This window comes from Nyctereutes procyonoides, unplaced genomic scaffold (assembly GCF_905146905.1).
Source record: "Nyctereutes procyonoides isolate TBG_1078 unplaced genomic scaffold, NYPRO_anot_genome, whole genome shotgun sequence".
Taxonomy (NCBI): domain Eukaryota; kingdom Metazoa; phylum Chordata; class Mammalia; order Carnivora; family Canidae; genus Nyctereutes; species Nyctereutes procyonoides.
Genome location: NW_026575141.1, coordinates 10,777,155 through 10,804,158, shown reverse-complemented (window position 1 = coordinate 10,804,158; position 27,004 = coordinate 10,777,155). Strand labels below are relative to the sequence as shown.

The window sequence follows — 27,004 nt, the reverse complement described above, 5'->3', positions numbered from 1 at the left end:
TTTAGGTACCTAACCCCTTCTGGCCCTTTCTTCCTAATGTGCTGTCTCCTATAACCTAGGAGAAACCTGGAGATTTTAGGAGAAAGCAGAAGACCACACTTACTGAATGGTTAAGAATAGTTTTTAGATCTGAGTTAAACTCCAGATAAGATTGAGAGAGAACTATAGAGTGTTTGTGACCATTACATCCCTTCTGACTCAGAGGCTTATGTTTTGTTAGCATGCTGCTTTTTACGATGTGCAGGATGATTCAGAATGGCAGAGTTTTTGCTATTAGGTCAGTGCTGACTAACACTCAAGCTTGGGTTAATTTAACATCTTGAGCTTTATTTCCTTTTGGGATTGTATATAAACTGTGATAGAAAGCAGACTTCTTTTGGCCATTTTTGCATACATTCCTACATATAGGTACATCATCTTCATTTAGTAAGGTTGGAAGCTGATATCTGGAGACACAAGCTAAATACCTTAGAGTACTAGCAGAATTGATGAGGAAGTCTGCCAAATACTTTTGTGTTCTATGTTCGACAACACTGTTACACATTTACAGAATTTTGTGTTTTACTTCTTTCTTTTTCAGGCCAGCTTTAAATTCTTTAATGGTGAGTTTTCTAGAGGATTTTTTAATCATTAAAAATTTTGGGTTTCAGTTTAGTGACCTACTCCCTGGTCTTTTCAGCAAAGGCAGGCTGTGTGAAACTTGTTCCCTTCTGTGAACAATTGCATATTTAGAGCTACCTCCTGCCAAAGGACCATTTCAGATATGACTCGTTATACATTGTTTATGCCAATTGGAATGTTCTTTTAATTCCTGCTTATCTAAGATTTAGGTACTATCATATTTTTGTTGCAGTGCAGTATCTGTCAGAGTATTATACATTGTTAATGAAAAAATGATGACTAGCTCAGGATAGAAAGACATGATGTAATCTCATAAAAACCTTATAACTGCATGTAAATCTGTACTGTTGAATATTGTAGCCACTAGCCACATGTGACTACTGACCACTTGAAATGTGTCTTGTCCAAACTGAGATGTGCTGTAAGTGCAGAACTCACACTGGATTTAGATGATTCAGGACAAATAAAAGAATCTAATTTTTCATTAATATTTTATATGCTTAAATATTTAGATGATAATACTAGCTCAAGATATATTATTATAATTAATTTTACCTGTTTTCACTCTTTTAATGTGGCTACTAGAAAACTTAAAATTACATATGTGAGTCATATTTGTAGTTTATATTTTGTTTTTTTAAGGATATTATACAGCTGGTATCAGTGTTATGCTAGATATTTAAAATGTATAACCCTGTCACTTATTTCTTTTCTGATCTTTTCCTCCCCTCTTTTGAATATACCTGTTATGTTGTTCTATTGGGTAGAAGGTAAGAAATATAATACTCTTGTTCAATGATCAACTCCCTAGTGACCTACTGACTACATTTCTCATTATAGGTGTGTGTATACACACACACACACACACACACACACACTTCTGTAAAAGTTCCCAAGATATAAAATTAGTAAAAGCTGAGTAATATAAGACAATTTACATATATATGTATATTTACATGGTAAAGTTAAGCTATATATTTACATGATGAAGTTAAGCCAATTGGGAATTTAGAGAACTCACCAAAACTGAAAAAATGTATTGAAAATTTACTATAAGGAGTTTTGGAATAAATGTCAGCAATCCTTGCTCAAGAATGAGTTCTTTTGAAATTTGTTACTGTCAGTCAAAAGAACTGAATACTACTAGGGCGTTGAGTAGTAGTATGAATTTTAAAAAGCTGGATGCTATTTTCCAGTATATAGAGATGGATTTACTCCAGTATATGTTCTGCTTTCTATTATTTTGCTTAGTATAGCATAAAGGACAATTTTTATTTGCAAACTTGATTTGTGGCAATATTTTAATTACTAAATCCTTTATTATAAAAGCAACATTTTACTCATGTGAATTTGGACAATGCAAATATGTAGATAATAATTTTAATGTGCTTAAAATTTGAGTCTCAATTTGACAATTGAGTCTCTACTTTTAGGCAGCGGTGGAAATCAATCTCTAATATTTGCTGGTGAATTTCAATTTGATATCATGTGATAGGTAAAAAAAATGTAATTAAAAGGCTCAGTGCAGCCACTCTGGAAAACTGTGTGGAGGTTCCTCAAAGAGTTAAAAATAGATCTGCCCTATGAACCAGCAGTTGCACTGCTGGGGATTTACCCCAAAGATACAGATGCAATTAAATGCTGGGACACCTGTACCCCGATGTTTCTAGCAGCAATGTCCACAATAGCCAAACTGTGGAAGGAGCCTTGGTGTCCATCGAAAGATGAATGGATAAAGAAGATGTGGTTCATGTATACAATGGAATATTAGCCATTAGAAACAACAAATATGGGATCCCTGGGTGGCACAGCGGTTTAGTGCCTGCCTTTGGCCCAGGGCGCGATCCTGGAGACCCGGGATCGAATCCCACGTCGGGCTCCCGGTGCACGGAGCCTGCTTCTCCCACTGCCTATGTCTCTGCCTCTCTCTCTCTCTCTCTCTCTCTCTCTCTCTATCATAAATAATAATAATAAAAAAACCCTCTTTAAAAAAAAAAAAAGAAAGAAACGACAAATACCCACCATTTGCTTCGATGTGGATGGAACTGGAGGGTATTATGCTGAGTGAAATAAGTCAATCGGAGAAGGACAAACATTATATGTTTTCATTCATTTGGGGAATATAAAATAATAGTGAAAGGGAATAGAGGGGAAGGGAGAAGAAATGGGTGGGAAATATCAGAAAGGGAGACAGAACATGGAAGCCTCCTAACTCTGGGAAACGAACTAGGGGTGGTGGAAGGGGAGGAGGACAGGGGGTGGGGGTGACTGGTTGGCGGGCACTGAGGGGGGCACTTGATGGGATGAGCACTGGGGGTTATTCTGTATGTTGGCAAACTGAACACCAATAAAAAATAATTTTATTATTAAAAAAAAGAAAAGGCTCATCCACTTTCTGACTATAGAGGGAAACAGTATACTCTGGCTCAGGAATAATGTTGATATTATGGTAATTATGTTTTTTTTGTGTGTTTATCCTTAAAGAACTGTTTTGACTTTTTTTTAAAAGACTTTATGTATTTATTCATGAGAGACACAGAGAGAGAGAGGCAGAGACATAGGCAGAGGGAGAAGCAGGCTCCTTGTGGGGAGCCCCATGCAGGACTCGATCCCAGTACTCAGGATCATGACCTAAGCTGAAGGTAGGCATTTAACTGCTGAGCCACCAGGCTTCCTGAGCCGCTTTGACTTTGACCATTCTTCTGAACATTTTATAAAGGTGTCTCTTTTGGATTTCTGTGTTCCATGGAATTGGTTTTAGATTTTGTTATTTCTATTAGACAAAAAAAATGACTTGACACAAAATAATTGATAATTTTATTTCTTGTTCATTGCAACTGATCAGCTTGGATGCTTGTTTGAGCTGTTTTTTTCTGTGTCCTGGGTCAGTGCTCTTTGAAATGCTACCAAGTTAGAATAGTTACCAAGTTAGAGGTCAGTCCTTATTTAACTGATGTTTTTATTCTTTTTTGGCAAAGAGAGGAGAAACTTTAAAGTTATGTTTTGCCAGTTTTCTTTCCTTAATAACTTGATTTTATTAGTGTTCCCTTTCTACCATTAACTGTCTCCTAAGCCTCAACCAGGAATATTTATTCTCTCATTTTGTTAGGAGGCCTGGGTAATTGCATCTGTTAAGTTAGAAAGTTTAGGTTTCTTCCTTCCATGAATAAAATGTTATGGTTATAGATGAGAAGATACTCTTGAAGATGAATGGTTTCTGAGTTCTTTTAGTCCTACTCATTGCTTTATGATGCTTAAGAGTAATACCCACTATTGAATGCATATTTAGGACCACTGCTAACCTATACTGTGCCTTTGTGTGAATTAAAAAAGAGGAGGAGGTGGGCAGCCCCAGTGGCTCAGCGGTTTAACACTGCCTTCAGCCCAGGGCGTGATCCTGGAGACCCGGGATTGAGTCCCATGTCGGGCTCCCTGCATGGAGCCTGCTTCTCCCTCTGCCTGTGTCTCTGCCTCTCTCTCTCTCTCTCTCTCATGAATAAATAAAATCTTAAAAAGAGGAGGAGGTGCCTTCTGTGTGGGCAGAGCTTTCACTGTGTCCTGGTGACCTTCATCAGTGCAGTGAAGGGTGCATATTTTGGTTCCATCTATCTCCTCCTTCTCAGGATATGTTTATGGTGTTCAAACTGCACAGCCATGCAAGGATTCCCTAAGGAATACCTTACATATATTATCTAATTTAATCTAAAAGACATTTCATATCCACCCGAACATTAAGTCCAACTACTATTACTTATTTTACTGGAAACATTTCTTTTTATGAGCACTTAGAATTTTAATTTCCACAAATGAGGACATTGAAATTCTGACACGCCAAATGACTTGCACAGTGACTGGCTGACTAATGGCAGGGGGGTGCGGGAGGGGAAGGAGTGTCACTTCTTGATTGATGTTGCTCAAAGTCTGTGCTCTTATCTTCTATCACCTAATTTCAGTGCTAGTTTTATGGCTAGAGTTTAAGAGAAGTAAAGATAGACAAGTCATAAGCAAGGCTTGATGTGTTGGTTACCAGATGATAGAATGTAGTAAGATTTTTGAGAATCCATGAGTTTTCATGCTTTCTTGAGTTTGACAGGTTTGAAGATTTTTTTTATGTAGTAGTTTATGTAGAATTTCCACTGGCTTTATATTTATAGACTGTAATGGTGCCCGTCTATGAGTGGTGTGGATAATACCATCTCTAGAGAAATAGTAAATACAGTTGTAGAGTGAGCCTCTTCTCTGTGCTACTCTGATATTCATCTCTCCTGTCATTTCCTAAAAACAGAAGTTCTTAGTGAATTCATATTTTAAAAGTTCATATGGCCTTCAATAGAAATGTGACAGAAATGTTTAATAATATGTTGTTTAGCTTTTCCCAAACAAAAGTGAGAATATGGGTAGCCTGGTCCATACGGCCTATCACTTTAGTTCTGTGTTAAAATGAACACAGATGAAAGTTATAGATAGTGCTTCTGATATAGTTTGTTCCTACTCCCTACTTTGGAGCTTTATTTTGCTTCATTCATATCTGTAAAATCAGTTCATCCTTACTTGAATCCCAGTTTCAAAGATTTCCAGTTGCAAAACTGACAAAATCCTTGGCAGAGGTGGAATATATCAAGCATCTTGATTTTAGTCTCTCCTCCACACCACCCTCCCAGTGTATTGGTTTATAAGAATGAAAACTACAGATCTTCCTCAACATAAGGAGGTATTACGTTCTGATAAAAACCACAAATTTAGAATATTGTAAGTCACAAATGCCTTTAATACATCTAAGCTACCAAACATGATAGCTCAGCCCAGCTGAAGTTACACATGCTCTGACCACTTATATAAACCTGCAGCAAGATGCTCCAACACAAAGCCTATTTTATAATAAAGTGTTGAATATCTCATGTAATTTATTGAATACTGTAGAGAAAGTGAAAGAAAGAAGGGCAGTATAGGTACAAGATGATTGTAAGTACATCAGTTGTTTGCCTTTGTGATCCCAAGGCTGACAGGGAGCTGGTGCTCACTGCTGTTGGCCAGCATCATAATAGAGTATTGTACTGTGTATTGCTAGAAGATGGTTTATATTGAATGCATATGGCTTTTGTGCCATTGTAAAGTTGAAAAATCCTAAGTCGAACCATCCTAAGATGGGGACCATCTGTAGCTGTAGAATGACAATATGTCATTATTAAATGCAAATTTTAGTGCAAAGTTTGACAACAGCTGCAGGTACAGATTTTGTTTCTGAATCTGGAAAAAAAAGTTGGAGAAATGAAGTACTTTGAATTTGGGCCTTTTCTTTTTAAATGATTTTACTTGGAAAGAACCTTCAAAGGTAGTGTTTATAAAAACAGTTTTATACACTGAGGTTTTAAAGGGTGTTGTTTTTAAAACTTTCCTAGGTTTATTGGAGAAAAACTGTAAGAGCTCATAAATCTGCACAAATACCTTCATTCTATTGTAGAGAGTATTAATAGGCTGATTTCAAGATAAATTTATAAAGCACTTTGTGAGCACACTTCATGCTTATTAGCTTGCCTGATAACCAGTGGTTATCTTGAGCTTTCTTATGGCTGAGGGTGAGAAGACCAGAGACAAGTTTTAGGAACACCAATGGGCTTTTTCTGCCTTGTCTTGGTGCATATCTGTTTTCCTGGGCTGTTGGATTAGCCTCTGGCCTGACTTTATGTGTGGAACAGACATTTCTTTCCCATTCTTCCTTATCCCAAAGCACTCCCCTGACCAAAATTACATTCCTACACCTTTGACAATAAAAGCTCCTGTATGCTCTGTCCTCAAACTTCTAGTCCTTTTCTCTTTCTCTTTCTTTCTTTCTCTTTCTTTTTCTTTTCTTTTCTTTCTTTTCCTCTTCCTTCCTTCTTTCCTTCATTTTTTATTTTTTTTACTGCTCCTTTCATACCCTACTCCCAAGCCATACTGTCTCTCACAGTTCTTGTAGTAAGTACTACAATTTGCTCTTCAATAAGTCTCTCCAAAATGTTCCTTCCATGTGGGACACCTTTCTGCTCTGTTCCCTACTTCTTTTCTGTTTGTTGGAATCTTGCCCATAGATTAAATCTCTCTTCCTTGTGTGAAGCTACGCTGGGATTTCCTGGGCAGAGGTCAGTGTTCTCTCTGCTTACCAGTACAAGTTAGAGTTGGACTGTCCTAATGATCCTGGTTTACGCTTGCATGCTGATTAGTTGAATTCATGTCTTATCTATCCTATGATGAAGATACATGCTTATATCTTAGAGGTCTCTTTTTTATCATCAAAGCTTAACAGAAATTGGAGATATATTTTTTGATCAAAGAATTCAGATATGTTCTCTTTCCTTCCAAGTATTCTAAATTCAGTGTACTACTACTTGTTATGGGTTGTTTGTTTTCCATTTACCAAGTGGTAAATGGCTTCTTCATGTTTCTCTGATTACTTTTTCTTATTATCTTAAACTCACAGAAATGTTGCAAGAGTAGTACAAGAAACTCCTGCATAACTATAGCTATTATACAGATTCACTGTTTATATTTTGCTCTTAATTGCTTTATTCATTCTGTGTGTGTGTGTGTAAACCATTTGAGAGTAACTTGGAGTCATTGTGTTCCTTTCTAAGGAACAATATCATTTTTTGACATAACCATAATATCATGATCAGAATCAGGATATATTAATAACTTTATTCCTATCTGTCTATAGTTCATATTCAGATTTCATCAGTTCCAGTAATGACTCTCATGTCAATTTTTTCACTAGTCCAATACACAAAATAGGATCCCAAATTATAATTTGTTGTCATATCTCTTTAGCTTTCTTAAATCTAGAGCAGCTCCTCAGTCTCATGCTTTTTTTATTTTCATATTTCTGAAGAGTATAGACCTGCTATTTTGTAGAATTATATATATCCAGTTATATTGGATTTGTAAGATATTTCTTCATGATTAAATTGAGATGATATGTTTTTGACCCATAACACATAATATTATATCCTCACCAGTACATCGTATCAGGAGATATTTGTTCTGGTATTGATGATAACTTAGATTGTTTTGTTAAGTTGGCCAGGACCTTCCACTAAAAGAATACTGTTTTCCCTCTGTAAGCAATTAGTTGTTTATTGGCCATACACTTAGGCTTTAAGAATATCCTGGTCCCTATCAACCTTTCACCCACTGGTTTAGTAACCATTAATGGTTTTCTAACATCAATATTCCTTCTGTGTTTATTAGTTCACCTTCTATGGAGGAGAAGGCCTTTCCTTTCTTATTTATATCAATATGGATTGATGGATTCTTCATTTAGTCAGTAATTTTGAGTATTTATTTTAATACACAAATTGGCTCTGAGCCAGCCAATCAGACACCCTTCAAGTGAGCTGCTGTGTCACTGTTACCTGTTTCATTTAGTTTTGGAACATTTCCTTACTTCCTGGCATAGGATGTTCTAGGCTTGTTGTATACTTTTCTATTTAGTCCTTGAATTAGCCTTTTCTGCAGGGAGCTCTGATTCCTTTAATTTTTAAAAAATATTTATTTATTTATTCATGGGAGAGAGAGGCAGAGATACAGGCAGAGGGAGAAACAGGCTCCATGCAGGAAGCCCGATGTGGGACTCAATCCCAGGACTCCAGTTTCATGCCCTGGGCCGAAGGCAAACACCTACCTGCTGAGCCACTCAGGTGGCCCTCTGATTCTTGTAAAAGAGGATGGGCTTTGGAAATTGAGATCTGGGAGTCAATCCTGTTTGTTTTACTGGGTGTCATGTTTTCTAGATCTAATTAGTAGACAAAGCTAGTAAGTGTGTGCTTGTGTTTGTGTGTGTGTGTATAAAATTTATTTCTGTATCTCTTTGTATTAAAAGCTATCAGTTTATATTGGTGACTTCTATTTCAATCTAAAAACACAGGGTAGGGGGCAGCCTGGGTGGCTCAGCGGTTTAGCGCTGCCTTCAGGCCAGGTCCTGATCCTGGAGACACGGGATCGAGTCCCATGTCGGGCTCCTTGCATGGAGCCTGCTTCTCCCTCTGCCTGTCTCTGCCTCTCTCTCTCTGTGTGTGTCTCTCTTGGATAAATGAATAAAATCTTTAAAAAAAATAAAAACACAGGGAATGCTCATGTTTTCCTCCTTTCTATATTTGTAATTCCCTTTTCAACAGTGAGAAACATAGGTTCAGTTATACCCAGGGTATACAATACTCATTTGCTCAAGTCTAGAATACATGGAAAGTAGTTTGAGAATTACCAGCCTCTACTCCTGTGAAAAGCAAACCTGCTAAGTAGAATTCAATATTTATTTACTTTTTTGAGGTACAGTATACACATAATCAAGTGTATAATTCTAAGTGTGCAATTTAAGTTTGACACATGCATGCATCAGTGTGACACATATCTGTATCAAGACAGAGGATATTTCTGTCACTCAAAAAACTCTCCTGTATTCCTTACCAGTTAATTGTCTTTCTATCCCTGCTGACAAGAGGCAATAACTTTTTTGACTCTTTTAATCATAGTTTAGTTTTACCAGTTCTAGAACTTTATGTAAATGGAGTAATACAGTACATTTTATGTGTACGTCTGGCTTCTTTCACTTATTATGTTTTTGAGATTCATCCACATTGTTTTATATATCAGCAGTTCATTTTTTAATTGCTAAATAGTATTCCCTTTGTAATTGAATCACTACTTGTTTATCCATTCTTCTGTTGATGCACATTTAGGTTGGTTCTGGTTTTTTATCTATTATGATAAAGCCAACTGGCTATGAACATTTTTGTATAGATCTTTGTGGCATATTGTTTTTATATTTTGGAGTAAAACCTTAGGAATAGAATGGCTGGATAGCATAGGCGTTTACTTACCTGCATTAGAAACTGCCAAACAGGGATCCCTGGGTGGCGCAGCGGTTTGGCGCCTGCCTTTGGCCCAGGGCGCGATCCTGGAGACGCAGGATCGAATCCCACATCGGGCTCCCGGTGCATGGAGCCTGCTTCTCCCTCTGCCTGTGTCTCTGCCTCTCTCTCTCTGTGACTATCATAAATAAATAAAAAATTAAAAAAAATTTCTAAAAAAAAAAAAAAAAAAAAAAAAAAAAAGAAACTGCCAAACACTTGTTCTAAAGTGGTTGTTCTGTTTTTCACTTCCATCTGCAGATAGGCGTGTTCCCATTGCTTTACATTCTTGTCAACATTCTGAGTTTTCACTCCACCTAATTGGAGCCATTCTAGTGTAGTAGTGTCTCACTGATTTTAATTTGCATTGCCCTGGTGGCCAGTGATGAAAGCACATTTTTATGTGTTTTGGTCATTTGCATATGTATCTTTGTGAAGTTTCTGTTGAAGTCTTGTGCTGATTTTAAATTTGGTAGTTTTTATTATAGAGTTGTAGGAGCTCTTTATTCTGAATGTGAATTTTTTGCCAGAAGTATGTTTTCAGAGTATTCTTTCCAGTCTATGACTTGTCTAATCATTTTTCTTAATATTATCTTTTGTTGAGCCAGAATTTTAAATTTCAATAAAGTCTAATTTACCCTTTTTCTTTTTATACTTGTTGCATTCTCATTGTGCCCAAAGAAATCTTTACCCTTGTCATGAAGATATTTTTCTGTTTTCTTCTACAAGTTTATGGTTTTGACTTTAAATTTAGGTCCATGATTTATCTTAAATTAATTGTTTTATACAGGTATGATACTGGGGGTTAAAGTTTATTTGTTTATCCATATGGATATTCTGTTTTTCCAGCACCATTTATCTAAAAGACCGTTTTCCCCCTCATTGGATTCCTTTGGCACACTTTTGGAAAATGAGTTGCCCATGTCAGTGTGAGTTCTCTGAAAAACCTTCATTACGAACATGACTTTGATTTTTATTGAGCTGCTTTATATTTTAAGCAGCATTCATAAGTACTCTTACTCACCTTTTATCTGGGGGAATTCGTTGTGGTTTGACCACCTTTTTCATCAAATGTCAAGATAAGTTGGTGTGTGATTTGCTCCGGGGCAAATTCTATCACTGGGGCCTCACACATGTACCATTAGCTTCTCTCAACATTGTCCTTTTGTTGATACAGAAAGCTTCCTGGGTAGTTTCTTTTCTCACCCTACTTAAAAAAAATCAGAGTTTAATAATGCAGTAAGTCAGTCTTTCATTTTTATTAAAGCATTTGTGCCATGATGCTTATAGTAAATAAATAAAGACAACTGCCATGCTTCTCTTTTTTCTTTTGTTTTTGTTTTCATCTATTCAGCATGTATGTATTGAGCTTCTATTATAAGCTGCCTCACTGTGAGCCCATAGAATGAATGGCACTTGGCTTTTTGTGATCACATTTCATAAAACTTTGGTAACATCTTAGAGCACAGACAGGGCTGAAATTTGCCATAGTGGGTACCTGTGCTGAGCTCATAAAATATGCACACACATGTGCATGTGCATTCCCCCTACTTCTTGGAAGAAGTAGGAAACTACTTTGGAGATCTCATCACTAGTAGCTCAGGGCTATTGCAAAGAGGAATCCTAGCTTTCCTTCTCACTGCTTACTGTTTAGGATTCATTTTCCTTAGCTTCGTGATTTTCTCATGTAGTCTAATATTTATCCTTTGGTGGAAAACGTGTAAAATTGTCTCATTTTTTTTTGTGTGTGTGTGTGTGTCTTTAAACCTTTCACGCATAGCAGTTTCAGGGCTTCCTCTGCTATTAATGTGTCCTATGGCTTTATGTAAGAATGTGCTGCCGATAATTAGGCGTGCAGCTGATGATGTGCTTCAAGTAGCAATCAGCCTGTGACCTTGATAGCGTGTGTTAGAAAAAACTGTGTTGGGTGACTGTTGTTATCTCTCATCCATTGCAGCTGAGCAAGAATAATGGCTGATGACAGGGCCGGCTGGCTCAAGGCTCCAAGAAGAGGTACTTTCTGCAGCATCATGTGTACAGGGGCCTGTCAGAGATGCTTAGAGTGTGTAGTGGGAGCTCCACATGGCTGACAAGGCAGCAGCATTATGTTTGAAATGTGGACACGTATTGAATTTGTATTAGCTTCTTTTGTAAAGCAAAGTGCAAGTACATAATGAAATAAGTAACGTGTGTAGAAACATCGATTTTTATTTCATGCTGGTGCACAGAGGCCAGGCCTGTTCTCTGCTCTGGTGTTCAGAGGGGGCTGATCTTGCGCCTGCAGCTATTTTGCATTCGTTTTGGCCAAAAGCACATTCTTCCTTTGTTGTCCCCACCCATCCAGGACAGAGGGGCATCTGTTGTCATATCCATTATATATCTGTGAGAAACAGTTTTACTTAATTATTTTCTCTGCTGCTGGAGGCCTGGCTTGGCTCTCTCCTTTTTGAAAGGATAATAGGACTCAATGCACTTAATACGTTTTAATTAGTGAGCTCTTGGCAAAGCCAGTGCCTCACACTTAGTTCTTTAGATGGCTTTGTAGATAAGAACTTCTACAGCAAAATGAGCCTGGGAGCTGCGTGCAGGCTTCCTTAGAGCCGTGTTCAACTCCCACGGCAGCTGAGTGCAGGACACAGTTTCTCAACACCCTTAATCCTCTCTGACCCTGCCAAAGTGGCAGAAACTGCTTTGGGGGCAACTTCATGGGGCCTCTTTGTATTGGCCCTTGCCCGGCTTTGGAGGAAAACTAGCTCTTTCCTCCAGCATGGCACAGCTCGTGTTCTGAGAGAAAGGCGTATATAATGCTTTATTTTCAGAGCTCCAGCTCTTCATTTAAAACAAGACATTTGAACCATGATGCACTTTCGAACTCTAAGTTTAGAATCTTTAATGAATTTTGAAGTTCTGGAGATTTATAAGCCATAATATCAGGAATCCAGGACCCAAGGAGAGGAGCCCTTGGCTAAGGATGGTTTCACTTGGGCTCTGCAATATTAGTCTGTCTTTGCTTTTATAAAAATGCAAGGTGGGGCCTTCCTATGTCCCTTTTCTCCCTTAACTTTCTTTGAAAATAAACAGGTGATATTTCTCTCTTGGCATGTTAACATGGGATTTTAAAACTTTATACTTTGGGACACCTGGGTGACTCAGTGGTTGAGCATCTGCCTTCAGCTCAGGGCATGATCCCACGGTCCCCGGATCGAGTCCCACATCAGGCTCCCTGCATGGAGCCTGCTTCTCCCTCTGCTTATGTCTCTGCCTGCCTCTCTCTGTCTCTCATGAATAAATAAATGAAAATCTTTTTTAAAAAAACTTTATAGTTTCCCAAATTCCTTCATTTCATAATGCAGGTGATATTATTTTCTTTTTTTTAACTATTTTATTTATTTTTTTATTCATGAGAGAGAGAGAGAAAGAGAGAGGCAGAGGCACAGGCAGAGGGAGAAACAGGCTCCATGCAGGGAGCCTGATGTGGGACTTATCCCTGGACTCCAGGATGACACCCTGGGCAGAAGGCGGTGCTAAACCGCTGAGCCACCGAGGCTGCCCTGATATTATTTTCTTTTGAGGAGCATAAACCCAGCCTCTGAGAGGCTAGGTGATTGTCCCAACCATTACCACCTAGCTGGTACCTACTAGGGCTGGAGGTAAGAATGTGTCTCACTCCTGATATTAAGAGTATCACATGGTGGTGTATAATAACCCTGAGAGATCCCCTTCATAGTTCTTTGCTCTGGAGAGAGCTCATAATTGGGAGCATAAGGAGATGCATTCTATAGATTTTTAGATCAGAAAAATGCCCTGTGTTAGCAGTCTCCTGAAGTGGTACCTGCCCAGACAGGGCAGATATATAGAACATTTGTGACTCCCCATTTATTCATGTATGCAACAGTAGAAAGCCTCTGGGGGAGATTAAGGTTGTGATAATAATTAATGCTTTCCCTCCCCTTGGAAGGGCCATTCATCATGTTTCCCTTTCCAAAACCAAGCTCCCAAAGCCAGAGAGAACATCTGGGCCAGTGTGTAGCAGGGGAGGTTTTGAAAGAGTGTGGTTCACTTCTCACCTAGAGTTACTGTTGACTGACAGCTCACAGAGGTGGCTTGGGTATACTGGTGTGAAGAAGTAGGAGAGGACCATTTAAGTATGAACAAGGTGAAAGTATCTATTCCCACAAGCCAGAGCTTCATAACATCCTCTGGGACTGGAGGGTAGGAGATCTTTTGTTTCAGGGACCTCAGTGTTAAGGACACAGTCATTGGTTGAGTGGGAGGCGTTGTTGGGCTTCCCTGGGAGATAGGCCTCGGCTACATGCCTCATGTACACACCTGATGAAAGAGCATTCTGCTTGTCATTGCTAGGCCTAGAGGAGATGCAACCTCCCCCGACCCCCACTACCCGTTAGTATCTTGTGTGCCTTTGTGGAGGGAACACTGCCTACACTAAGAATACCTGGTTGGTAGAAAGCTTCAGTATTTAGCATTCATATAGGGAGAAGAGGCCATACGTATGGCAACAATTATTTGTCACTGGCCTCAGATGGTGAAGTAGCAGTGGCCAGCAAAATGGGGTGTGCTGCTGCTCGGCAGCCTCCGCCCCCTGGGCTTCTTCTTGCTCTCCTGAATATAGCCAGTACACGGGTCCAGAGGAAGGTGAACAGGCCACTCCTTCCCTATCTAGCCAGAACCAGTAACTGACAGATGCCATCTGTGTTAGAAGGGACAGACACCCTGGCTTTGATCTGGATTGAACTAATTTTTAAAGTAGAAGTGACTGGGAATGTTACTGGATTGGACTGGGACATCTCCAGTTGGCATGTTAGTTTGACCTTTACCCAACTGGATGAGATCCTTGACTTTGGGGTTGGTAGGATTTGATGGAAAAAAAAAAGAAGCACAATGTTGAGACTCTTCAGCCAAATCTGACAGAACAGATCAGCTGTGACTTGCAGCCCTGGTGGATCACAGTTTACTCCATTAAGTTCAGATGTGCATAGAAAATAAAGCTGCTTCATTTTTCCTGATGGAATCTCCTCAATCTGTTTAACAACGTGTCTAGCTCTTCTGGGACTAGAGCTCAAATAAGTGAGCTTTAGACATGCCTGTCTCTCCACTTGCTTGCATACCCTCCTTTTTCCTCACAGTCATTTGGGATCCTGATTTGGTGTGCTTTCTTCTTCTCGTTGGACCAGGTTTTCCTTTATGTCATTTCTTGGCAGAATGTTTTCCAGGAAGCCTAATTTATGTAGGAAAGCAATAGACAATCCACCATTATCCCTGTTACACATCCCATTTGATGCTACTGCCGTTCTGAACTACAGTATTTCTGTTTATAATTGAAGAATCTTTCATAGATGAAGCTCAGAGAGGTCAAGGAAATCTCCCAGGCTGCACATTTAGGAGGAGACAGAATTGAGACTGAAACCCCTCACCCCATTATGCTGCCCCATATGCCCCAACATGCAGTTGTTCTAGGCCAGCACTCTGCAGAGCACACTGACTGCCAGAAAATCAGCAGTACAGCTGCTTCCTCATATGGGTCAGTGGATGATGTTTTGTTCCCTTGATTGAAAACATTGAAATAGTGGTGCTTTTCCTACATTTTTAATTAGCCAAGCTGAAGCTTGTGATGTAAACCCAATGTGTGAGGTTCATTTCCTATTGTATATTCTGTACAATACGTGGAATGTGGTTGGCACTTGCTTAGGTTAATAGCAAAGGCAGAGTAATGACAACAGCAGCAGCAAAATAAATGGCTGGCTCAGAACCTCCAGCAAGTCAGGGACATTGCAGGGCTGAGTCAGATGTGGAGTCTGGGCCAGTGAATGAATCCAGGCTGCTCTTTCCTCTACTCCTTCAGGCATCTCTGGAATGAATTATATTTACAGGACACCTTAATGTTCACTAGCAAAAGGATCCAGCAGCTTTCTCTTTCCTGGTTTAGAAAAACCACCCTTCAGTCTCTGCCTTGGAGGCAAGGAGGGGCTTTTCCTAAATGGCCCATCTGTGAAGTCTGCAATTACCTAGGAAGTGCCAGTTTCACCTCACAGCTTCCTTCACAAATGTCTCCCTTACTGTCTTTTTTTTTTAACATGTAATTTTCAAAAGGAAAGCACAGCCTTTGTTGATGAGTATTAACCAGGACAGTTTCATACGGAGTGGTGCTGATGGCTTGTATGGATCCTCGTCAAATGTCACATTTCGCTTTCGACATCTCACGCACATTTTGCCTTGCATATGGACGGTAACGTGTTCTTTGTGAGGTGAAGTGGGCTCTTGTGTATGTGTTTCAGATTCAGGAAGCTCCATCTGGCACTGTTTTTATTCTTGCATCATCTTTGCGAAGTATTACTCTTTATACTTGAAATTGGTCTGATCTCAAAACAAATGAAATAAGAATGAGAATCATCAAGTGCATGGATCTTTCCTATGAAAATGCAAAGAATTTTTCCTTTGTGTTTTAGGCCAGCACGTTTTTCTTGACCACAGGAGATCACATGGAGGAATAGAAATCCGTTCATTGTAATCTAGATTTGGCCTTTTAAAATACAGGTGAAATACAGTGCTAAAACTGAACAGTGTTGCTGTCCTAGACAAAGCTTGTTATTGCTGTTTTCCCTGAGGAAGCTTGGTGCTTTAGTAGGTGTTGTTGATAAAGCTGGATATGCTCTCTCTTGAAGCTGCTGCATACTTCTGATGAACAGAGCAGAAAGGAGACCCAGAACACATGATTGTGGGAACTGACCTAATTTTTTCTTCAAGCTATAATTTCAAATCACTTATATTCTTTACTCTGCATTTTATATGCTCAATTGATTTTTGTAGTTGAATAATCAAGATGGTAATTGATAGAATATATCATTTACTAAAATTAGTCAAAAGTCACCCTAGAGAGTTTATTGGTGGCGTATACATTTTTCATTTTAACTATTTCCCTTCTAGGGAAGGGTTCTTTATTCCTGGAGTAGAACAAAGCATCTGACATAGTGATTAAAACAAATTGTTTCCAAAAAATAATAGAAAATCAAAATACTGAATACCCTGCGTAAATCAAATAGGATTACCTGCTTGCTGTTCTTAAGTGGTCACACTATGAAATGCCAAGGAATGGCGATCGTGCCGAAGTAGGGGCTTTGTCAGGTCTTTTTTCTTGTCTGAGACTGACTAGGTAATCTATTACACATCTTTTCTCCCTCTCTCTTCCACCACTGAAAAATATGGATAATACCAGAAGAGAGGAAATGGATATGAAACCAATTTAGTATTTTTGTTGTTGTTAACCTCACTAATACGTAAGTACACTTAAGAAAAAAAAATGTTTTTTAAATCATGAAAGTTCCAAAACTTTTCTCTTAACCACCCCTCTCCTTTAACTGTCCCTCTCCTACATTTTTAGCTTGATGTTTCTATTGATTATGAGCATTAATTATAGTTGTCTTAGGTTCTTGGAAAAAAATCAAGATAGTATGGAATCCTAAAAAACATTTAGTAAAATAGATTGTTTGGTCTATATATTTACATTTGGTTTATGAAAAATTGATGACAATCGTCATATATTATAAATGTATAGTTTCTTTTAACCTGAATAGAAGCCTACAAGGTAGGCTAAACAAGTAACTCTCAATAGACATTTGGCTGTATCTGAAGACATTTTTGATTGTCATGACCTTGGGGGAGGCTTTCCTACTGGCATTTGGTAGGTAGAAGTCAGGGATGCTGTTAAAACCCTACAGTGCACAGGGCAGCCCCCCATGGCAAAGAATTATCTGGCCCAGAATGTCAGAAGTGCCATTGTTTGTAGACCCTGTACTAGATCCACAGGTAGGAGCCCTGGATTTGTATTCTAGCTCTACTACTCAATAACCATCTGACTTTGGGGAAAATTGCTGGACTTCTGTGAGCCTCAATTTCTTCTCTGTAGAAATGCAGATAATGCTTCATCATCCACCATTTGTTTTAGTTTTGCAGTGCAGATCACTGTGAGCTAATGGGTGTTAAATGCTTTATAACTAAAGGAAGGCCATGTATAAATTGCGTGATAATTGAGTAAAAAAAAAAAAAATTGGCTGTGTTTAACCAGAATACTTTCTTGATAAACTCAGAATTTTCTGAATAGTGATCTCTTCAAGGTTAAGACTTGTACTTATGTTTCTTTTATATCCTCAAGTAAAATGCCATGTGTATAAAGGAACATCACATTTTTGTTAATTACATATATGCATATTGTAGACCCTCCATTAATGAAAAGCTATCCTTTGGTTAGTTTGTCTACCCTTGTGTAGTACTGTTTGCTTCTGTCAGCTCCTGGGTGGATCTAATTTGCTAGATGAAATGTTGATCATATACAATGTGATTCATATAAACACATATGATAGGCTTTTTCATAAACATCCAGTACCCATACTAGCTGATGAGGTTAGGGTTTCTGGAGAAAATCACTTTGTGGTACAACTGACTATATGAACACTTGATTGAAAGACACTTCTGTATGTGGTGGGGATTTGGGTTTACATGTGATGTAGAATGGACCCAGAAATATCCTTGGCCAAGTGACCATGGTGGGAAGGGACACTCATGACACTTCTTTAGTCAGATTAAGGATTTAGCACAGTTCTGGAGGGGATCTGAATTTCTGGATTTGATGTGAAAGCCCATCAGCTATGTAGGCCCAGTAAGGGCTTCCATGTTTTCTCATACCAATTGAACTACTTCTGCCTAATTTTTCCAAATGTATGGAGAAATAGGTCAGAGTTGTTAATATTGAACATTAAATCATTCCTGGAACTATTTGAGGCTGGTTGTCTCTTGTGAGAGACAAAGGAAGAGCTAGCTCCTTTGGGCATAAAGGGTGAGCACAAGTGGAGCCTGGCAGCTTCTGATCTCTTTCTCAGTTGAAATCAGATTTAGCATTATTTCATAAATCCCTGGAGAACTATAGTGGCTGCTCTTTATGATGGGCATCTGCCTTCATTAAAATTTATGTATGAATACTGACACTCTGGCAGGCAGAATATTTTTTTTAAGATTTTATTTATTTAGGGGATCCCTGGGTGGCGCAGCAGTTTAGCGCCTGCCTTTGGCCCAGGGCGCGATCCTGGAGACCCGGGATCGAGTCCCACGTCGGGCTCCCGGTGCCTGGAGCCTGCTTCTCCCTCTGCCTGTGTCTCTGCCTCTCTCTCTCTCTCTGTGTGTGTGTGACTATCATAAATAAATAAAAATTTTAAAAAAAGATTTTATTTATTTATTCATGAGAGACACACAGAGACAGAGACACAGGCAGAGGGAGAAGCAGGCTCCATGCAGGGAGCCCAATGTGGGACTCGATCCCAGGATCTGGGATCACGTCCTGAGCCAAAGGCAGACGCTCAACCGCTGAGCCACCCAAGCGTCCCTGGCAGGCAGAATATTATTGAAATGTATTTCAGTTACTTGCCAGCATCTTTCATTGGACAGCAGCTTTCAACAATTTGTCCGATGCATTCCCCTTCACACCCTTTATTCTAAAGCCTGAAGCATGCATATAGAGTGTGAAACATGCAGGAAATCTTTTTTCCTTCTTGCTTATTGATTTAATCATAGTGATAGATAGCTAGTTGGAAAAATTAATGACAGGCTCAGAGAGAAATTTGTGAAGTGTATATAGATAGCTCTAAAAGCCTTGTAAGAATAAATGCTGAATATAGCTAAATTTGTGACTTTGTTTGAATATTAATATAGTTAGTACCATTTTTAGAATTAAAAGTGTTTCAAGAGATAATTAAAACTTCTGACTTGTCTCAGAGTCTTGAGTGTTCTACATTTAGAGTATATCTGGGCGAATGCAGATTTGTGTGATGGTTAATTTTGTGTGTCAACATGACTGGGTCACAAAGTGCCCAAACTTTTGGTCAAACATTATTCTGGGTGTTTCTGGATGAGATTCACATTAGAATTGGTAGAGTAAGTAAAGCAGATTTCCTTTTCTAATTTAGGTGGGCCTCATCCAGTCAGTTGAAGATATACTTAGAATAAGAAGTCAGACCCTCCTGTGTGTCAGAGAGGACTCCTACATGGCTGCCTTGATCTGGGACATTGATTTTCTTCCTGCTTTGGACTCAAACTGAGACATGAAGCCCTTTCTGGATATCGAGCCTGCCTAGGCTTTCATCAGAACTACAACATCAGCAGTCCTAGGTCTTCTGCAGATCTTGGGATTTGTCGATCTCCATAATTATGTGAACCAGTTCCTTATAATCTGTCTATATCTATCCATCTGTCCATGTATTTATCTACCTACCTACTTGTCTCCCTACCTACACATCCTATTTGTTTGGTTCCTCTGGAGAACACTGACTAATACAATTAGTGTTCGCCAGGGAATAGGAAGAGGGATAAGGAGTATGAGGTTTCCTTTTTGGGAGAGGTGATCTGAATGTTAGATAATTCAATAGTTGATCCAGTGATAGTTGTACAACCTTGTGAATATATTAAAAACGACCTACATGTACACTTATAATTGGCAAATTTTATGGCATATGAATTATATCTCAACTTTAAAAAGTTGGCTAGTCTGGAATCCATTAACCTGGGCCACACCACTTCCTCTCTTGCCTGGACAACTGCAGTAGCCCCCTACTGGTGTCTCTGCTTCCCTGCATCCACTTCTATTTAGCAGCCAGTATGCACTTGTAAGAAATCAAAATTGTTTCAAATTATCCTCCTACTTTAAACTCTTTAATGATTTCCAGTTGTACTGAGGATAAAATCCAAGCTGCACTTAAGGGTCTATAGGACACTATCTTCTGGCTTCCTGTGTGTCATCATGCCACTCTTCTCTTGATTCTCAAAACTGTGGTCAGATTCACCTCCTTTGTGTTTGTTTCTCAGCCTTCCACTTCTGTTTTTCTTCTGGGCTTTTGTAGCTGCCAGTCCCCCTGCTGGGAATGTTCTTTGGGCTCCTCCTCTTTGTGTCCAGCTCCTAATGCTGCTGGCCCTCTTTTCTTCCCCCTCCTTGGCTCTTCCTCCCTCATGACTATCAAACATTTCATCCTTGAGGTTGTACCATAAATGCCACCGTCCACAAACCTCCTGTCTGAAGTAGGACACCCTGTTTGTTCCCAATTTATATTATAGTCTCAATAATCTGTTATTTTAGTTGTTGATTTTTTGTCTCTAACCAGAGTGTAGGTTTCCCAAAGGCAAGGATCTTGTATGTCTTACTGTCCTTCAGTTCCCTCACATTTTAGCTCGGTGGCTGGTTTCATTATGGTTATGGGTTTGGCTCTGGGAGGCAGATGGCTGGGTTTCCCTATGCTATCATTGTGATCATGTTACTTGCACTTCATCTGTGAGAGAGGGGAATCTATCTTGGGTAACTGTTGGGAAAATTAAATTAGATAATTCCTAATTCATGTTACATATTTGGCACCACGCTTAGCACATTAGTAAGTGCTCAGTCAATTTTAACTAGTAACATGGTTTGTAATAATGGTTCAAAAAATAAATTAGTCCACAAAAATAGACTCCTGGGAAGAATTTCCTCTCCTGGCTTTTAAGTGTATTTGCTGGCTACATTCTTTTTCCTGAATCTTACTTATTTTATATTCCTTCTCTTGTTCCCTATCCCTAACCTCCTGAGGCAAGTCACTTATATTTTTATTGTACTACTTGAAAGAGGAAACAAAATCACAGAAGATAAATGGGTAGCCTGGCCTAACTCACACTGGTAGGATCAGGGTGGAGCACAAAGCAGATTTTAGCAGACCCAGCTGGGTGCTACATCCATTTATTCACTTCTATTTTCTTTGTCCCTGCTCATCTTTGTTTATGAGTCTCCCATGTTCTTCTGGGAAAATAACTCTACTCTAGGAATACCATCAGTTAGTCTAAACTAGGAGTCAGCTAACTACATAAAACCAAATCCAACCAGTTTTTGTAAATATAGTTGGAATGTAGGTACTCTCTTAGTCTTTTGTGTACTTTCCATTCCTGCTACAGTGGCAGAGTTGAACAATTTGCTGGTGGACCATCTAAGCCAGTTGTGGAGATCTTCTCCCTTGCTAGTGATTAAAGGTGAGCGTGTGGTTCTGTCCTGGCCATTGAGAAGCGAGGGGGGTGGTTTCCTTAACCATAAGAAAGAAAATTGGAAAAGATGATTCTTTATTCTGTTTCTGGATGTTGTGTTGTGTGGAGGTGATATGTGGAACTACTATAACCACCATATGGCCAGTTTAAGAATGAAGCCAACCCTGATAGAAAGGAAAAATGTTTAGGACTTGAGTCCTTGTGGACATCCTTGAGCCTTTGAATCCATCAACTTTGAAAGGTCTTCTACCTTGATGGCTTCATGTTAGAGGACAAAATTCAGTTTTCTTATTGAAACCAGTTTGAAAAGGCACTTTCTGTTGCAGTCCAAGGTATTTTAACAGATGTGTTAGTACTTAATATGTTGGAATGAATGAATGAATGAGTGAATGAATGAGTTAAATGTTGGGCAGAAAGTATAACCTTCTCTCTTTTCCTTTTATCCTCAAGGAGTTGCTTGATGGACTGACTGCTAAGTATGTCTGTGAAACTCACATTCCTTTTTTGCGTTAGCTGAAAAGTTAACTTTTTCTTATCACCATATTCCCATTCAATTCCTGAGACACTAGTCAGGTTATTATCTTATTTTTTCTGTATTGACAGTTGAAACTGCCTATCCTCTGACTCCTGCCACCCAAACTCTGTGACTGGAGAAATTCCTTAGAAATGTCTTTCTTATACTAAGGTATTAGGAAGCTCTAAATGGAAATTTTGTCATATTTTGGACAAGGATTATTTAACTAGTTCCATTTGTAAAAAGTATATTTGTTAATGGAGCCATTCCTCAGGGATGTATATTTTATTCATGCTTTGCCACCTCATTTAAGCATCAAAGGTGATTGATGAGGACCTTACACTAATTTGATTGCTTTTAACTTGCAATTTCGAAGGACCTGATAAATGACTTTGATTTACTCATTGTTATACTTCTTAATTCAAGAGAATATTTTACACTTATCTTGGCAACTCTCTCTGTGCTTGGAAGAAAGAACAGTCCAGTGTAGTTTCCCCATTTCCTGGGTGGGCATCTCATTTCCAGGATTTTCCATGAGCCCTTCCCTCTGTGTATAAAACAAAGGGATATGATTGACAATTATCAGAATCATCAGTATTCACTAAACTCCTCTTCTACTCTAGGTTCAGATGATATGGAGATGTAAACTTTAATTCTTGCTTCTATAAGAGATTAAACTTTGGCCAGGAATACAAATATGTAATAAGAAAGGAAGCCTGAGGAATCATTATCATTGGTACAAGTGGAAAAGCTAAAGGAGTGCAAAGATTTTGATTTGGTATAGATTACATTGAGGTGAGGTATTAGGTGGGTGGGTTTGTGTGGAGAGAAGAACTTAGCTGAATAGGAGATGTGTGTGTGTGTGAGTGTGAAAGGTGGAGAGAAGGAGGGAGAGGAGAGAGGAAGCAGGGAGGGAGATGGGTAAGGGAGTTGCTCGTAACCGAGGAGGCAGATGGTACATGGTGCCATTAGAGGTTAGTAATTAGACCAGTTTGGCTGGAATGTTTGGATTGTGTAAAAATTGGATTTTGAGAAGTCTTTGAGGCCTGCTTTACGGAGGACTTGGAATGATGGGCAAGTGGTTTGGATTATATTACAGTCTCAAATCCATGATTGTTTTTATGAACAATCCTGATTTATAAAAGAAAATGAGGGGCAACAGCATAATCCTAATTTAATATAAAAATAGTTATTAAAATCAGAGACTTATCATTGTTAGTAAATAATCAACTGCCTTCCAAATATTTGTAAGATTCCCTTGATTTTACAATAACAAAGATGGGTGATTTTCTTCCCTCTTTTGAAGTTTATGCAATCCCAATATTCCAGCCCAAATGATCTAATTACTAACCTTTGAAGGTACCATGTGTTCATCTGCCTCCTCTCTAATCACAGTCTTATATTGAAATAACTCACCATCTCTTGAATTCCTCCATTTGTTCTAAAGGGCAGGGCCATGTCTCATCTACTATTATATTCCCAGTGCTTATTGCATGGTAAGGGATCACTCTGTGGTAGTGGAAGTGAATTTAGTTCTAGGTTCCAGTCACTTCATTTCATAGGATTTCATTTATACTCTCAGTCTCCATAGTTTTTATAGTTTTGATATTTTTAAGATAATAGATGATCATTCCATTCTTTTTTTTTAAAGATTTATTTTGAGAGAGAGAAGTAGACTCCCCACTGAGTGTGGAGCCCAACGTGGGGCTTGATTACATGGCCCTGAGATCATGACCTGAGCCGAAGCCAAGAGTCCATTGCTCAACCTACTGAGCCACCCAGGTGCCCCTTGACATTCTTTAATTAAAAAGATTTTAGATGTTTTCAAATTGATGTAGGATTTTCAAAACATCAGAGAGAGAGAGGCAGAGAGAGAGGCAGAGACAGGAGAAGCAGGCTCTATGCAAGGAGCCCAACATGGGACTTGATCCTGGGACTCCAGGATCATGCCCCGAGCCAAAGGCAGATGCTCAACTGCTGAGCCACCCAGGTATCCCACTGACTGAAGATTCATGAACTTAATCTAGGAACACTAGATTTTAGAAATTTCTTTTATTAGGAACATTTTTTCTTTTTTGAAAAAATTCAGATTCCTGTTGTAGAAATAGTTTATTCTCCTTCACTTCATTGATAACACTGTTTTTATTTACAGATTGGAAAAATCACATAAGGCAGTTCCCTCCCAATATTATTTCCTCTTCTCTTACATTCTTTGTGACTTGCTGACTGTCATAAGAATATAATGGCAAGGAGCTGCCTGAGTGGCTCAGTAGGTTGAGCGTCTGGCTTCTGCTCAGGTCATGATCTTAGGGTCCTGGACTTGAGCCCCACATTGCGCTCCCTGCTTAGCGGGGAGCCTGCTTTCTTCTCTACCTCTGCTTGCTGCTCTGCCTACTTGTGCTCTCTCTCTCCTTCTCTCTCTCTCTTTCTGTGTCAAACATATAAATAACATCTTTAAAAAAAATGACGGCAGGAGCTTCTGTAGCATTCTTGGATCATGAAGTGACCTTGAGGATGGAAATCCAGAAGGATGAACCAGAAAGCCAGAAGGAGCCTCACAACTTCACGGAACCTCCAAAGCAGCTCTAAAGCGTTTGTGTCTTGCTTGTTTTTGCCCACGAGGACAAACCCTGGCATAACAGAGCTGGGCACGTTTTCCCAACTGTCAACAATAATCCTGTAATTACATTTATCAGAGGGAATATCATGCATGTGTTTTGAAAGGAGAAGACTGTAAATTTTTCTCACCAACCACACAGGCGAATGATAATCACTAGAAATAAGGAAGTCTGGAGGTGAGAACCTATTTTCCTGGAAGGGAGGCTGTATGGTGTACTAGACAAAACATCAGACTGGGGATACTGTGCCTTGGAATGTCTGCCCTGCTTCTGTCACTGACCAGCTGTTCAGTAACATATTTAATAGCATGAAACTCTTGTTTCCTCAACTCTAAAATGAATCATCCTCACTCTCCCAATCACCTGATACGGTCACTTGCCAAGTGTTGCTTTGTGCCAACTACTTACTGGCATTTTACTAGTTCTTGGGACTTCCGTAGCATTTAAACTGTATCTCAACTTAGTGCTTCATTGCCTTCTGTTTTGATACATGGCAGACCTAAATATGACACATTTATAAATCAATCTATGATTGCTTACATTGATAGATCTTAAACACAGTGCCAGTGAATTTATTTATAGTGCAGATGAATGAATTCTATTTTTTCTTTGTGACAAATGTGTCCTATAGATGAAAGGAACGGACATCATTTCCTTTGACAGGTAGGGTTTCTAAGCTTTGTGGCTACAGCTTGCTAGATGGTTAAAGGTTATATTCCAGGGAGATTACATAAAATCTTTTAGTTAGTGGTAGGGAAGCTTATTTCTTCTCCAAAAACATTGAAGAAGAGTAATATTTTACAGTGAGGGCCATGGTCTCTGTAGATATAAACTGAAGTAAGACCATTAGCCCACCCAACTAGTTGTTTTTGCTGTTTGTCCAAGTGTGGTCTAGTGGTCCTTGGAAAATAAATAATCTTTGACCTCTTTTTTTATCTCCCTGAGAAGTGCAAGAGAGCTAGTTCAATACTTTGAATTTATAAGGAACTATGATTTGCAAGATTATTTCTTCACATGGCATCTCTTAAAATATTATTTTGACCTATAGTTTCTCTTTAATTTTATCCAAGACTGAATCAAGTTTTGGGGCTCTTATAATTTTGTTCTATAATAATAAAGATGTACTATTTATTTTTATATTTCAAATGTGTCAATTTTCTACTCCTTGGGGTCTCAGTGTAAAGAACAGAGCTCAGGGCCTTCCATTTGAAATTTGAGGCAAAGAAGCAAGGTGCCAACAGAACGTATCAGAAATGATGGCAGAGCTGCCACGGGGGGGTTAAATGTGGGCTAAAAATGAAAATCAACTCTATTTTGTGAATTTCTTTGCAGTCACTTCTGTATGAGTGGTAGTAAGTGCCATTGGCAATGGCACGGCAGTTTCTTTTCTTTAAATAAAAGGGCCAAGACATGTGCAAATGTGATTTTTAAAATGGGCTGTCTATTCTAGTGTGCTTGTTTACATTTAAAATTATTCAGGATACCTCGAAATAAAATAGGAGTCCATAACCCTCAGAGCCTTCTCCTGCTCACTTGCTGCAGCCAGTCTCGTGATTTGGGAGGCAACATAGCCAAAAGCCAGAGTGGGAGAATCTCTTATTTCTAAATAGGCACATGTTTTGTATGTGCATATTTTACTGTCTTCATTACAGCTAAAGCAAATGATATTTGGAGCCCAGAGCATATAGCCTGTGTAATTTAAAAGGGAAATAAAGACAAAATTGATTGAAGTTGCATATTTAAAAAATATCCACAATCTGTTGGTTCATTATTTATGAAACCATCACAAAAATAGGTGATTGGTTAGCTTTCATGTGTTCATTTTACTGTAATAGCAGGAGAACCTTTCACTATGAAAGACTTTGGCAATTTGATTTTATAGTTAACAGTTTTATAATACTGTGTGGTCGGGTCAGTTTCTACTTAAATTGATGTTGCACATGAGAGAAAAATAAAATTACTTACTTAGACTTTCTCTTTGTTTTCTTAAAACTTTGGAGAGAATTTTTATTTTTGGGTAAGTGAGATATATTTTGGTTCATTGTTTCATGAGCACATGTGTTGTGAATAACTTGTGTGTATTTCAGGCTCCATGATAGGCTTTATGAGATTTATCAAGATAGAAGTGGCATTACCCTTTCCCTTAGGTTGCTTAGATTCTCTGGAGGAAGGGAGACAAGCATATAACAATGCTTGTTATATGGAGGAAGGGACACAGGAGGAAGGGACACAGGCATATAACAATATGTCATCATATTATCATAGATTTTTTTTCCTCCACAGGAGGAAGGGACACAGGAGGAAGG

At 38.8% G+C, this 27,004-nt stretch overlaps 1 protein-coding gene across 1 annotated transcript in view; it reads left to right on the top strand.

The window, feature by feature from the left end:
• ELAPOR2 (endosome-lysosome associated apoptosis and autophagy regulator family member 2) overlaps nucleotides 1–27,004 on the top strand; it is a 169,944-nt gene that overhangs the window by 33,554 nt on the left and 109,386 nt on the right. The gene's annotated exons all lie outside the window — the stretch shown is intronic.